The sequence below is a fragment of the Apium graveolens genome, chromosome 6, assembly GCF_009905375.1.
Source record: "Apium graveolens cultivar Ventura chromosome 6, ASM990537v1, whole genome shotgun sequence".
NCBI lineage: Eukaryota > Viridiplantae > Streptophyta > Magnoliopsida > Apiales > Apiaceae > Apium > Apium graveolens.
This window is the reverse complement of record NC_133652.1, coordinates 273564314-273580040: the sequence shown is the minus strand read 5'-3', so window position 1 is coordinate 273580040 and position 15727 is coordinate 273564314. Positions and strand designations below refer to the sequence as shown.

The window sequence follows — 15727 nt, the reverse complement described above, 5'->3', positions numbered from 1 at the left end:
AGGGTAATAAACTGCAAGACTGCAAAGGAGATATGGGATACTCTGGAAGCAAGGTGTCAGGGAATTGATATGATTAAGAAGAATAGGAAGACAATGCTCACTCAAGAGTATGAACACTTTGAATCAAAGGCTAATGAGTCATTGACTGATTTATATGATAGATTTGTCAAACTCTTGAATGATCTGTCACTGGTTGATAAGGAGTATGATCTTGAAGATTCAAACCTTAAATTCCTATTAGCTCTTCCTGAATGCTGGGATTTGAAGGCAACAACAATAAGAGACAACTACAATCTTGATGAAACAACTCTTGATGAAATTTATGGAATGCTCAAGACTCATGAACTTGAGATGGAACAAAGAAGCAAGAGGAAAGGTGGAAAGTCAAGGACAGTTGCTCTTAAGGCTGAAGAAGAATCCCTCAAGGCAGCTACCTCAAGGAAAGACAAGGGTAAAGCTCTTTTCACAAAGTCTGATATTGAGTCGTCAAGTTCTGAAAGTGATGATGACTCAGAATCTAAAAGCCTGCCTGAGACGGATGCTGATGAAGAGATGATGAAGCTGTGTGCTCTTATGGTGAAAGGGATCACAAAGATTGCATACGGGAAGTTCAGGAAGGGAAATAAGTTTTCCAGGAAAGGCACAAGTTCTGATAAGAAGAATTTCAGAAAATCTGAGAGCAGAGGAGGAAAGTCTGACAGAGGAGATTATACAAATGTCAAATTCTACAACTGTGGTGAGAAAGGCCACATATCTCCTGATTGCAATAAAGTGAAGAGTGACAAAGGCAAGGCTCTTGTCACAAAGAAGAAAAGCTGGACAGACACCTCAGATTCTGAAAGTGAGAAGAATTATTCCTTGATGGCAAATGCTGATAAGGCAAGTGCTGAAAGCAGTTCTGAAGCTGTTGAATCAAAGGGCACAGGAAAACATACTAGTTCTGGACAGTGGATGTCCAGGACATATGACTGGAAATAAAGCCCTGCTATCAGACTTTGTGGAGAAAGCTGGACCAAGTGTTTCTTATGGAGATGGCAACATTGGAAAAACATTGGGATATGGCAATATCAATCTTGGGAATGTCATCATTAAAGAAGTAGCTCTGGTCTCAGGACTTAAACACAATCTGCTGAGTATAAGTCAAATCTGTGACAGAGGTTATCATGTTAATTTCTTTGAAGAACACTGTGAAGTTGTAAGTAAATCTAAAGGAATTGTTGTTAGAAAGGATTCAGGCGTGGTAACATTTATGAAGCTAAGCTTTCAACAAGTACTGATGGTTCTGCAATCTGTCTGATGAGTAGAGCATCAATTGAAGAAAGCTGGAATTGTCACAAGAAACTCTCTCATTTAAATTTCAACAATATAAATGAACTAGTCAAGAAAGATCTTGTGAGAGGACTGCCAAAGTCAGTATTTGCTCCTGATGGCCTTTGTGATTCTTGTCAGAAGGCTAAACAAAGAAAATCCTCATTCAAGAGCAAGACTGAATCATCAATTCTTGAGCCTTATCACCTACTACATGTTGATCTATTTGGTCCAGTAAATGTCATGTCTATTGCAAAGAAGAAATATGCTATGGTCATAGTGGATGAGTTCACCAGATACACTTGGGTGTATTTCTTGCACACAAAAAGTGAAACTGCATCTATCTTGATTGATCATGTAAAGCAACTGGATAAATTGATCAAAGACTCAGTGAAAATAATAAGGAGTGCTAATGGTACCGAGTTCAAGAATTTGATAATGGAAGAGTTCTGCAAAAACCATGGAATCAAGCAGGAATTTTCTGCTCCTGGAACTCCACAGCAAAATGGAGTTGTTGAAAGGAAGAATAGAACTCTCATTGAAGTTGCACGTACAATGCTTGATGAAGCAAAGCTTCCAACCTATTTCTGGGCTGAAGCTGTGCAGACTGCTTGTTTTACTCAGAATGCAACACTCATTAACAAGCAAGGAAAGATACCATATGAGATGGTGAAGAAAAAGAAGCCAAATCTGAAGTATTTTCATGTATTTGGATGCAAGTGTTTTGTTCTTAAGACTCATCCTGAACAGCTATCCAAATTTGATCTAAAAGCTGATGAAGAGATCTTTGTTGGATATCCACTTTCCACAAAAGCCTTCAGAGTCTATAACTTGAGAACAAGAGTGGTCATGGAATCTATCAATGTCTCTTTTGATGACAAGAAGATTACTGGACTTGAAGATTTTATTGATCATGATCAGCTGAGATTTGAAAATGAAGACTCAAATTCTGATACTGATAATCCAAACAATCTAATTCCTGATACTGCAAACTCTGATGGATTGAACTCTGATGTTATTGAAACTTTGCTGACTACACCAAAGGAAGATGCACTTATTCGGGGGGGGGGGCATACTCAAGATCTAACCACATCTCAAGAAGCATCAGAACATACATCTGACTCTTCAAGTTCTGATTCATCAAGTTCTGATAAGCCAAGTTCTGATAGGTCTGAAAATCTAAATTCTGAAGAATCCAACTCAGAGAGCATAGTTTCAGGGGGAGCATTAGAAAATGAAAATGAAGACAGCATGGATCATGGGGGAGCATCCAGTTCTAGAGAAAACCTTCCATCTGCAAGGAAGTGGACTAAATCACATACACCTGATTTGATAATTGGAAATCCTGATGCAGGTGTCAGAACTAGAACAGGTACTTCAAATGAATGTCTTTACAATTCTTTTCTTTCTCAGACTGAGCCAAAGAAAGTGGAAGAAGCTCTTCAAGATGCTGATTGGGTGCAAGCAATGCAGGAAGAGTTAAATGAATTTGAAAGAAATAAAGTCTGGACCCTAGTACCAAGACCAAAGAACAGATCTGTTGTTGGTACAAAATGGGTATTTAGAAACAAAACTGATAGTGATGGCATAATAACAAGGAATAAAGCAAGGCCGGTTGCAAAAAGATATTCTCAACAGGAGGGAATTGATTATGATGAAACATTTGCACCAGTTGCTAGATTGGAAGCCATAAGGATATTTTTGGCTTATGCTGCTCACAAAAAGTTTACTGTCTTTCAAATGGATGTAAAAAGTGCTTTTCTCAATGGAGAATTGGAGGAAGAAGTATATGTTGAACAACCTCCAGGCTTTGTAGATTCCAAATATCCAGATTATGTCTACAGGCTTGATAAAGTACTTTATGGACTTAAGCAAGCTCTAAGAGCATGGTATGAGACTTTAGCTCAGTTTCTTCAAGAAAGTGGATTTAACAGAGGAACTATAGATAAAACACTGTTCTACCTCAACCATGAAAAGGACTTACTTCTGGTCCAGATTTATGTTGATGATATCATCTTTGGTTCTACAAATGACGTACTTTGCAAGAAGTTTGCCAAACTGATGCAGTCAAGGTATCAGATGAGTATGATGGGGGAACTTAGCTATTTTCTGGGCCTTCAAGTCAAGCAGAATGAAGAAGGCACTTTTATTTGTCAAACTAAGTACACCAGAAACTTGCTGAAGAAATTTGGAATGCAAGATTGTTCAAGTGCATCCACTCCCATGGCCATTGCAACAAAACTGGACAAGGATACTGGTAAATCAATAGACATTATTGATTATAGAGGTATGATTGGCTCACTACTCTATCTAACTGCTAGTAGACCTGATATCATGTATGCTACCTGTCTTTGTGCAAGATTCAAGCAGATCCAAGAGAACCTCACTTAACAGCTGTGAAAAGAATTTTCAAGTACCTTAAGGGAACAGCTGATATGGGATTATGGTATCCCAGAGAATCAGATTTTAAACTAATAGGTTACTCAGATGCAAATATTGCAGGTTGCAAAATTGATAGGAAAAGCACAAGTGGAAGTTGCCAATTTCTTGGAGGCAGATTGGTTTCTTGGATTAGCAAGAAACAAAAGTCAATTTCCACATCAACTGCAGAAGCAGAGTACATTGCTGTAGGAAGCTGTTGTGCACAGATTCTTTGGATGAAGAATCAGTTACTGGATTATGGCTTAACATATTTTAAAATTCCTATTTACTGTGATAATCAAAGTGATATTTCTATGACAGGTAATCCAGTTCAACACTCAATGACAAAGCACATCAACATCAGGTATCACTTCATAAGGGAACATGTGGATGAAGGTACAGTGGAATTGCACTTTGTTCCAACAGATCAACAACTAGCAGATATCTTCACAAAACCACTGTGTGAAGCTACTTTTACAAGATTGGTAAATGAACTTGGAATGATTTCAGGTTCTTTTTCTAAATCTGCTTAGTTTTGTTCTGATGCATCAGACTTTATGATCAGTATTTACAGAAATTACTCTCTTTGTGTTTTCTGTGCTTAATTGAAAATTGCTTAAGTACTGAATGTTGTCTGATGTGACCTTATAACTCTGACAGTGATATGTCTGTTTGTGTAAATATTGTATCCTATGAGGATATCTGTGCTGGATGCTGACCTAGTAGTTTTCAATACACTAGAAATCCCATGTTAGAAGTAATTATTTATGTGGAAATCCTTTGACACAAGCAAATTCTGATATTGAGCTTAGTTAAGTTTACTTTTTCTATCTTATTACTAGTTCAAAAACTAGTATAATGCTTCTCATCTGTTAAGTTCTGATGCTAGTAAATCTGTTGAATGTACTAAGTGCTGATAAACCTCACTTATCAAAAGAAAGAGAAAAAGAATCAAGGATTAAAATCAGGTACTCCTTTGAGATCTAGAGTAAAAATGTGGAAGGGATGACCCAAGTGCATTGCTGGTATTAAGTAAATATGCATCAGAAAAGTAAAATATTTTCTTGGTGACTTTTCACACTCTATGATTACTGGAGAAATACTCTGATAATAGCATAACTTCTGATAAACAGTCGTGACTCACTTACACTGAGAAGCCACTGTACAATGGAATTTAAAAAGATGCACAAAATTAGCACAAAACAGTTGAGGTGGACTCAAATATGAACTCATTCAATAGTAGGCTTCAGAATAATGACAGGTTTTAAGTAAAGTTTTAGTTATGCCTTATTTCTAAGATGTACTGAAGTAAATCAGACTTTAATCTTTGTCTGATATTTAGCTTAATGCACACACTAAACACTCCATATAAATGATGAAAATTACTGTGGTGATCTATGTTATTTTAGATGAACAGTTTCTGTGTCACATTGCACAAATTCTGAGGACAATTTCTGTTGAATGTTCTGATGACTAAGTTCTGAAGAATCTACATCAGAATTTGTGTGAAGAATTACAAAAATAGGCATTCATTTTTCGAGTTAAGAAATCATGTTCTGATAACTGTTAAGTACTTATATAAGTCTAAGTTCTAATATTAAACTCTGATCCTTTACTTGACTTATTTGTGGATAAAATCTAAAAACAGTCTCATTTTAAATCAGAATATGTTTGGGTAGAATATTAACAGTCAATCTAATTAGGTTTAGTAAGAAATGTTCATGCACAGTAATTTTTACTTATTACTTGTGCGCATTAAACCCTGACTTACACTTCCAATGACTGTTTTTCATCTTCCCATTCTAGGGAGACGAGGTAAAATTAATTCTACCTGTGAGCATTAAATTTCCTTGTGTCTCCTGGCATTCTCTTGCCTATATAAACGAACACTTCACATCAGCTTGTACATCAATTCTTAACTCAAACACTTACTCTCTTTTCCCTCATATACACAACATCATGGTTAATTACAATATGTTTTTAAACTATGAGACCTTCAACATGGAGTTAAGTTGTGCAGCATGGCAGCAGGAATGGCACGTCACTGCCATTCCTGACGAGATATGGGACTCAGTTCCCCAGGAGGTACTCACCCACCTCCTGTTCTTCTACATGGACTACCATCGCCATCTGGAGCGATTGGAGGAGGAAAGGCTGGAAGCTCTCCGCCAGCAAGAGCGAATCATCAGACTCGCTATTCTGTTTGTCGAGAGTAGGAAGAAGAAATAACTTATTTTCTTCTTCGTGTTTTTCTTCATCGTCAGCCTTGCCCTGCTTCTTGAGCTAGGACAAAGGCTGTTGATGTTAAGTTTAGCAGCTTAGGGCAATCTTATAAACTTCTGATGTAATTTAAATTTCATGAATTTATTCTCTTAATATATTAATGGAATTTCTACTTTTTGCAAGTTTTTGTCTCTGAGATGTTTGTAATTTAAATGCACTGATAAATCCCGATATATCCATATTCTGATGACCATTTCAATTTTAATTTAAATTAAGTCCTGATCTTACAATATCAGTATTTGTTTACTTGATTTATTTTGGTCATTCTCACTCGAATTTTTTCAGAATATTGGTGTTGCAGTGAAAAATAATTGAATAAGTGGAAACAGTTTAAATTTTGAATTAAAACTGATTTACCTCGATTAATGGAATTACTGGGTAAGTAGAACGGTTTTTCCTTGAAAAACTGCAAGTGGGTAAGTCATGATTACTGTTTTCCCGTGTCCATTAACTATTCATTATTGCTGCATGTCTGATAGGTGTCCAACGGTTATATTTTTTTTACCAAGTATAAGTAAGAGAGATAGAAGATTATAGAATCTTTTATTTACTTTTACACTTTATCTCTCTTTCTTTGCTTTTACTCTCTTTCATCTCCTGACGTTGGTTTTTCATACACACAATTTATCAAACACCTAACAGGCACTCTCAAATCTCAATTATTCTCATGGCACCTAAGGATTTGATCATTGATGGAGCTAAATTTGTTCTAAATAACTATGCTACAATTCTCGATCATGCTGAAGCTCCGTCTGAGTTGCATTTTGTGCAAGATCTTCTTGCACACAGTGAAATTGGGTATGCATTGACCCAGCATTCAGTCTTTTCAAGCCAACAAGTTCTGACGTTTTGGCGGACTGGGCACTTTGATAATGGTGGTACACATGGTACTCCCAGCATTGTTTTCGAAGTGGATGATTCTACACATGTGGTTACTCCTGGCACAATTCGCAAGGCCCTGCATTTACCAGAAGGATGTACTTTTTAAACCCCGGAGGAATCAGCTCTTCAAGAGTTAATGGCCAGTTTGGGGTATGAGCAGAGTTTGGCTAAGCTTGGGCAGTTGAAACAGGCTCATATCAGAAAGGAATGGAGCTTCTTCTTCGACTGCATCACTAAAGCTTTTGGGAATAAGTGTTCCAACTTTGATGCCATCCCTATAATGAGTCAGCATATCGGGTATGCTATCATTAACCAAACTCATTTTGATTTTGCAACTGCCATGATAGGTTTTATTGAGAATAGGATGACAGAGGATAGGAATGTTGTCTACTTTGCTAGATTCTGTCAGCTTATATATACTTTTTGTTGTACTGATGAACCTCAATTAGCCAGTACCTTAACTCCACCTTTCAAAATTGCAAAACGAGCCTTTAATGACCTGGTAAATGCTGATGTTAAGAAAAAGGTGGTTAGACTTTTACAGATTCCTCATTCTGTAAAACAGATCTTGGTAAATGCTTATCCTCAAACCTATAGATCTGTTTATCCTGATGTCCAACCTACCACCACATCCCAAACACCACATCAACCATCAGAACATACCACTCATCCATCTATACCTCAACCATCCCTCAAAACATATCTCAAATCATATCTCTCAACTTCACAGACAGCTCAACCTTCATCCTCAGCACCTACTGTGAAGCCTTCATCTTCCAAGCCTAAGAGGACAAAGACTATTCCTCAAACACCTCAGAAGGGAAGGAGGATTATTTTGAGAGATGAGTCTGATAGTGAGGAACAGGTTTCTATTTCAGAACCTGTTGTTAAAGAAGCTGAGAAAGTTCCTTCTCAGAAGGATTCTGGAATTGGGGGATCTAAGCTTCTCAAAAGGCTTAGAAGAATGACTTATGTTGAACCTCCCAAGGAATCCCCATCTTCAAAGAGATACAAGAAACAGAGAGCTAAAAGGCCAGTTTCAGATGATGAGGAAGCAGCAGCTAAGGAAGGAGATCAGGAATCTTTGATCTCACAAGAAAAGGAATCTGCTCAAGCCACTGCTTCTCCATTAACTCCAACTAAGGAAGCTGCTACTGAAATGGCTAACACATCGTCTGTGTCTCCTAAGACTGTATCTCCTGTTGATCCAGGCACAAGTGCTGAAATTGATATCCAGAACCTGGTTGTGCCTGAAATACCTTACTTAGAAGCTCCAACAGCAACTAATCCATCAACAACATCTGTTACTGATGCTGCTCAAACTCCAGAATTATCTACTACACCTTCTCTGCATCTAGATGATGATGATCAGAATATAGGTGAGCATCAGGATATGGCTGTTGATCAGAACTTGGAACCAGATCAGCAATTAGAGGATGATGCTGAAGCCTTAATTGCTTCTCATACTATTGTTTTATCAGAAGATACTGATTCTGTAAGTTCTGATGCTGCAAATGCTGGAGATACTGGTGATGCTGCTCCAAATGCAGATACAGATGAAGCAGGTCCTTCAGGACATGCACCTCAATAAACTGTTCTTAAATCTGAACTAGTTAAGAAGTTTGTCATTAGAGAAGTACCAGTGCCTTGGAGTGAAACTCCTGCAGGACAGGAGTGGACTAAGGAATGGAACTCAGTTACCTGTGTTCCATCTGCAAAGAATCTTGCTGAGCACTTGACAAAAGCTGATGAGATGTTAATTACTGATGATTTCAAAACATAGCTTAGAGTCACTGCATTGAGTACTAAACATCTACAAGGTCTCCATTCAACTACTCATGCAGAGTTACATAAGATTCAGGAATAATTAATGAAGCAAAAACAAGTTCAGAAGATTGAAAAGAAAAAATTCTTTCAACCTACCTTTGACAGAGTTGCTTATATTGAGAAGACTCAAGAGAAACAACAAGCTCAGATTGATGATATTCTAAAAAATCAAGCTTCTCAGCAATCTCAACTTAATGAAATCCAAGCCTCCGTGGAATTGCTTGTCTCTCTTCTCTTACCTGCTGATGCCAAAAAGGGGGAGAAAGTAATTAAGTCCAAATGCAAAACTGATAAGACACTGAAGGGGAAGGATGATGAAAAAGATGACCATGGAAACTCTGGAATGGGTAGAGGTCATAGTCAAGGTAGAGATTTCTCATCAAGAAAAGCTGAAATCACAAGTCACAGGACAAGTTCTGATGCTGGAAAAAGAATTATTTCTGCTACTGGTAAAAGGATAAGTTCTGATGAACTTTTAGATCTTGATGAAGAAATGTCAAGACAGTTATTTCTTCAGGAAAATCCAGGAATGGACTTGGAGAGTCTAATAGAAGAAGAAGCCAGACTTAAATCAGGAAAAGTCTAATCTAAATATGAAGCTTCTGGTAAAAAGACACTTCCAAAACTCAAAGGCATTGTGATAAAAGAAAGGACAAATCCTGAAGCAACCATGGCTAAATCACAATTGCAGATAGATCCAAGGTCAAAGGGCAAAGAAAAAGTTGGTGAACCTATCAAGGTTTATGTGCCTCCTGTGAATGAAGAAATTTCTGATGAAGATGCTGATCTTGCTCTGACTTCAAGAAAAGTTTTTAAGACAATCTCTGACATGGCTCAAGTTGTTCAGAGTCAAGAGATAGTAAGTTCTGATATTTCAAAGAAGCAAGTAACCTCTGATATAGCTCAAGTTAACTTGATATCAGAAGATAAATCAACGACACTCCTACCAGGATTCACTAAAGCAAAACAAACTCAACCTTTGAAGACTGCTGCAAGTGGTTTTGAAGCAAGAGTAGTTACTGGAAAGGAAGCAAGAGAGAAAACTGGATTGGGAAGTGCTGATGAAAGAAGAATACAGAACACTACCAATGATCCAACTTCCTTAAGTGAACCAGGTATTGGAGCAACTCCTGAGAGATTGAATCAACTGGAATCTGTACAAATGGTTTACCATACCTACTTAAAGAACACATCTTGTTGTACTTCATGACAGATGGTAGGGTTTATCATATAAGGGAAAATGCCATTCCATTGAAGTATTTTGAAGAACTGGAGCATGTATTATTCTTACTTTAAGTGAATGACAAAATAACAGAAAGTGCTGCAAACTATTTGAAGAATCAGATTCAGAGACAGAAAAAGCTTTATTCTATTAAGTCTGACAACACATATCTTCCAAAGTACAGAGATCACAAGGGTGATATAGTTGAAATGAAGCCCAACACTGCTAAGATTATAACTACCTTTCTGGGTTACAGGGTTGTGGAATTCAATCTTGAGTCTGATAAAGTATATTTGATCAGACTGGATCAGGATATAAGAAAAGCTAGAATTAATGATCTCAGGGCTGCAATCTTTCAAATTGGTGAAGATACTGCAGAAGTTAAAGATGCTAAAAGGAGGATGATTGATGAACTCAGATATGCTGAGAGATGTTTGTTGAAGAACTATCTCAGAACAACTCCTGACATCAGAGAGATCAGAAGATGAAGCCAAGTCAAGATCTGTAACTGCTTAAATTCTGATGTGAATACAGACTGAAGTTGTTATCAGAAGTTAAAGACTGGTAAAGGTTTAAGGACTGTAAGTTGTAGTTATCCAGTCTAATTCTCATGCATTTGTACTTAATGTTTTTGACATCATCAAATATCTGTTAAACTTGTATATTATGCTAATTTACAAGTTGGGGGAGATTGTTAGATAATTTATAATGTCATGGCTAACGTGATTTATGTTTAGTTTTCAGATCTTACTTAAACAGGATAAATCAGTACTTACTGGAAGTCAGGACTTAAGGATATCAGTACTTATATTATCAGGAGATAATCATCAGAAGATGGATATCAGAACTTAAGTGCTGAAGGACGTTCAGATAAGGAAGTCAGCTGGTTAAAGGAAAGAAGATCGAGACAAACATAAGAAGAGATACGCATGAAGAAGGAATTCTATGAAGAATAAAATACTTGGAAGAAAAGATATCTGATTGATATATTTTAGGAAGCAGAATTATATTCCATATCAATTAGCAATTATCTTATAACTGTGTAGTATATAAACACAGACATATGATTTACACTATAAGTGTTATCATATTCGAGAAGATTATTCATTGTAACCCTAGCAGCTCTCGTGATATTTGTTCATCACTGAGAGGTAACAGTTTCATACGGTAACAAAGTTTATTGTTTCAATAAAGTTTGTTTTCTGTTACTTAAGTTATTAAAGTTTGATTTGATTGTACTATACACTGTATTCACCCCCTCTACAGTGTGTGTGTGACCTAACAGTATTCATACAACAAAAGTTGGCGTTTACTAGTTTCGTGTTATCTGATTAGTTTTCATCACCATTGCATGCTAAGGTTAAGAAAATGTCTTTGAATGAAGTATTTAATGAAGTTAGAATCCAATATTTGTCTTATATAATTAATTCAATCACTTTTATTCTAAGTTAATTGCATGTTAGTTTAATCTTAGTTATAAACATCTCAACTTGTTATTGTCTTAGCATTGAGCGATAGCCATACCATTATTGCATAGGTGCAAAATCTTAAGTTAACTAAAAAGAGTCTCTATGGGTACGAATATGATTTATATCTTATACTACTTGCGAACACGTATACTTGCATGTAATTTTAGCGCATGTTTTCGCCCTAACAAGTTTTTGGCGCCGTTGTCGGGGACTCAGTGTTGATTTTTAGTTTATGTGCTTGACATCAGTGGTCGTTAAAGTTCATTGACTCGGATTCTTTTACTTTCACGGTTTACTTGTTTGTGTTTCAGGTACTCGTTACAATAAGAGATCCAGCAACACCAACGAAAGCGTTGATGGATTTTTCTCAACCCAAGATCAATGACATTCAATCTAGTATTGTCAGGCCAGCGATCGCAGCTAATACCTTTAAAATCAAGCATGAAATGATTCAATGGGTACAGAATTCAGTCCAATTTGGGTGTTCTCCAACGGAAGACCCAAATATGCACATTAGAGATTTCATCGAGATCTGCAACACTTTCAAGTTCAACAATGTTTTTGAAGATGCTATAAAGATGAGGCTTTTCCCATTCTCTCTGAAGGATAAGGATAAGTGTTGGTTGCACTCTCTACCAGCTGGTTTGATTGCTACATGGGAAGATTTTGCTCAAAAATTTCTCACTAAATTTTTCCCTATGGCGAAGACAGCTGCAATCAGAAACATTATTACTTAATTTGCACAGCAATCGAAAGAATCTCTATGTGTAGCTTGGGAGAGCTACAAGGAGATGCTTAGGAAGTGTCCTCATCATGGAATGCCTGATTGGATGATCATCAATTGCTTTTATAACGGTTTGGGAGCACAATCAAGAACCATACTCGATGCAGCATCAGGTGGAACATTATGGGAAAAGAGCTATGAGGAAGCTTATGTTCTAATTGAACTGATAGTTGCTAATGAATATCAGTATCCAACCCAGAGATTACCACAGGACAGGTTAGCAGGAGTTCTTGAAGTGGATACAGCTACAGCTATCACTGCTCAACTAAAGGTGTTGTCTATCAAGATCGATTCTCTGACTAACTATGATGTTATTCAGATAACCAGAGTTTGTGAGATGTGTGCAGGTTTACATGTGACGAAGCAATGCGTTATATCTAGTGAATCAGCTCAGTTTGTGAGCAACTTTCAGAGATCGCATTAACCAGTTTCGGACACTTATCATCCTGACAACTGGAATCATCCTAACTTCAGCTGGAGCAAAAATCAGAGTGTGATGCAACAACCATATCAGCAGTATGCAGCAAAGCAATTCAACCCTCCTGGTTTTCAACAACCGCAATATGCACCAATACAACAACTCCAACTTTAACAACAAACTCATAGAGGTGTAAACCTATCTTCGAATGAAAAATCTGAATTGGAGGAGTTACGGCTTATGTGCAAAAACCAGGCTCTATATGCCAAAGCCAGGATGTTTCTATCAAGACTCTGGAGAACCAAATAGGGCAGATTGCTAATGTCATATTTAATCGACCATCAGGAACGCTTCCTAGTGATACAGAAGCCAATCCAGGCAAGAGGGAAGCCATCATCTTGAGATCCGGAAAGGTTGCAAGCCCCCAAATTCAGCAAGACAAAGAGTCTGAAAACTCTGTCCAAAATGCAGGTGTATCTACACCTTTGCCAAATCCAAAAAATGAGATTGTAGCTGAAAAAGTGGTGTAGAAGGATGCAAAGGTGGAATCAAGGAAGAAAAATGTGGAACACACTCCTCCTGAGGGTAATACAGGGTAGAAACAGGTCTATCATCCACGTCCTTTTCCTAAGAGGCTGCAGAAGCAGAAGTTGGATAAGCAATTTGCTAAGTTTCTAGAGGTGTTCAAGAAAATTCATATCAAAGTACCTTTCGCTGAAGCTCTTGAACAGATTCCTAGATATGCGAAATTTATAAAGGGTATTCTATCTCGGAAAGTGAAACTCGATGACATAGACACCATTGCTCTAACGGAGGAGTGCAATGATGTCCTGCAACAAAAAATGCCTCCGAAGCTTAAAGATCCTGGAAGTTTCACTATTCCTTGCACTATTGGAAACTTGTCATTCGACAAATGCTTGTGTGATTTGGGAGCTAGCATCAATATGATGCCCTTATCTATCTTCAAAAATATTGGTCTACCTGATCCGAAACCGACATACATGTCATTACAACTAGCTGATCGTTCCTTCGTTTATTCGCGAGGAATAGTGGAGGATGTCTTGGTTAAGTTGGATAAACTCATCTTCCCTGATGCCTTTGTAATTCTTTATTTCGAGGAAGATAAGAAGATTCCCATCATCTTGGGAAGACCATTCTTGGCTACAGTGTTAGGTCACACACATTGTAGAAGGGGGTTGGATACAGTGTCTAATACAATCAAATCGAATTAAGAACACGAGTATGTAACAAAGAATAATCTTATTAATAAAACAGTGTTGCAATGGAACTGTTCTCTCTCAGTGATGAACAATATCACTAAGATCTGCTAAGGTTACAATGAATAATATTCTCGATAATGATAACACTTCTAGTGTAAACCCTATGTCTGTGTTTATATACCACACAGTTACAAGATAATCTCTAATTGATATCGAATATAATTTTGTATCCAAAAATATATCAATTAGTTATCTTTTCCACCAAGTTTTCTATTCTTCATAGAATTCTTCTCCATGCATATCTCTTCTTGTTTTAGTCTTGATCTTCTTTCCCTTCAATCAGCCGCCTTCCTTATCTGAAAGTCTTCTTAAGTCATGATATTATCTTCTGATAAATATCTTCTGATATCTTAAGTTCTGATAACTTAAGTTCTGATATCTTAAGTTCTGACTTCAGTATAAGTACTGATTTATAGTTAAGTCCTGATTTGTCCTGTTAGTCAAGATCTGAAAACTAAACACAAATCATTATTAGACATGACATCACAAATATATCTAACAATCTCCCCCAAATTATAAATTAGCATAATATACAAGTTCAATAGATATTTGATGATGTCAAAAACATTAAGTACAAATGCATATGAGAATTTGACTAGATAACTACAACTCACAGTCCTTGTAGCTTTTACCATCCTTAAAGTCTGATATCAGCTTTAGCCTGTATATCCTTCAAAATTTAAGTTATAGTCCTTGACCTGGCTTCAGTGTGTGATCTCTTTGATGTCAGGAGTTGTTCTTAGATAGTTCTTCAGAAGAGTTCTCTCTGCATATTCAAGTTCATTTATCATCCTCCTTTTAGCATCTTTAAGTTCAGCTGTATCCTCTCCTGTCTAAAAGATAGCAACCCTGAGATCATTAATATTTGATTTCCTTATCTCCTGATCCAGTCTGATCAGATAAGCTTTGTCAGACTCCAGATTTAATTCAATACCCTTAATACCCAGAAAAGTAGTGATCTTGGCGGTATTGGGCTTCATCTCAACTAAATCACCATTGTGAGCTCTGTACTTTGGATAGTATGGGCTGTCAGACTTTACAGAGTAAAGTTTCTTCTGCCTTTGAATATCAGATATTAAGTATCTAGCAGCACCATCTGTTGACCTGTTCTTCACTTGAAGTAGAAATAAAACATGTTGCAGTTCTTCATAATACTTCAACCGAATTGCATCCTTTCTTATCTGGAATACTCTCCCATCTGTCATAAAATAAAGCATTATGTCTTCATTCAGCTTGGAGTTGTAGACCATCTGTATAGACTCCAATTGATTTAGTCTTTCTGGAGTTGTCCCTACTCCTGGTTCAGTAAGAGATGTAGGATCTGAGGTAGAGTTGTTTATTATTTTCTCATCAGCATTACCCAGTCCTTTTTTATCTCTAGCTTCCTTCCCTTGGATCAATCTACCCTGGAAAACATTTGTTGAAGTCTTCATAGGTTGAGCAGATTGTTGAGCTTTAGTAAACCCAGGTAGTAGAGCTGTTGAAGGTTTAACATGAGCAAGATGTCAAGACAACTTGAGCTCTGTCAGAGGTTGCTTGAATATTCCTTTTCTTCTTCAAAATCAGACTTGTATCTTCATCAGCATTTACTTCCAGATCCATGGTTGGCAGATATATCTTTACAGATTTATCATCTTTTGCCTTACCCTTGAATCTAGGATCAACTTCCCCCTGTGATTTAGACTTGGCCTTAAATGCCTCAGTATTTGTCCTCTCTCTGATCACAATGCCCTTAGGCTTAGGTGGTTTCTTTGCTGTGACTTGAGTTTTAGACTTTGACTTAGATTTGTCATTTTCAGCTTTCAGTCTAATCTCTTCTTCCTTCAGGCTTTC

At 37.1% G+C, this 15727-nt stretch overlaps 1 non-coding gene across 1 annotated transcript; it reads right to left on the bottom strand.

Moving 5' to 3' along the window:
• Window positions 1-12125: 12125 nt before the first annotated feature.
• Window positions 12126-12232, bottom strand: LOC141670152 (small nucleolar RNA R71). The gene has a single exon (XR_012554395.1). It is a non-coding gene; the product is annotated as a small nucleolar RNA R71 (small nucleolar RNA).
• Window positions 12233-15727: the final 3495 nt, after the last annotated feature.